Source organism: Mandrillus leucophaeus, unplaced genomic scaffold (assembly GCF_000951045.1).
Source record: "Mandrillus leucophaeus isolate KB7577 unplaced genomic scaffold, Mleu.le_1.0 Scaffold355, whole genome shotgun sequence".
In the NCBI taxonomy this organism is placed as follows: Eukaryota; Metazoa; Chordata; class Mammalia; order Primates; family Cercopithecidae; genus Mandrillus; species Mandrillus leucophaeus.
Window position 1 is genome coordinate 2,035,222 of NW_012103754.1, and position 405 is coordinate 2,035,626.

The window sequence follows — 405 nt, forward strand, 5'->3', positions numbered from 1 at the left end:
CATCTAATTTATCATTTGTTTTATTGCTTTATCCAATGGCTACAATTTTTATTTTTAAAATTTCTAATTTTTTACACATATACTTGTTCTTGGTTTATTCATAGCAATTGTCTCATAATTTCTTGTTCAATTATGTGGATGTTATTTATTTGCCTTTTTGAGTATCTATTATTCTGCTATTTTAATTGCATCTAGAATGACTCCAGCATAAACCCATTGATTTTGTGTCCTTAGCTTAGAGTTCTTCACGAATATGATCTCGAGGCTTAATTTGAGAGGAGGCATCACTGTCCTTCTCACATTGCCTCTTTCATCCCCACAATTCTGCCATTGCTCCAGCGCCCAGGATGGTGTGAGCTCCAGAGCCCACCCTTCCACTGATGGCTCTCAGACCCGTTGGGAACA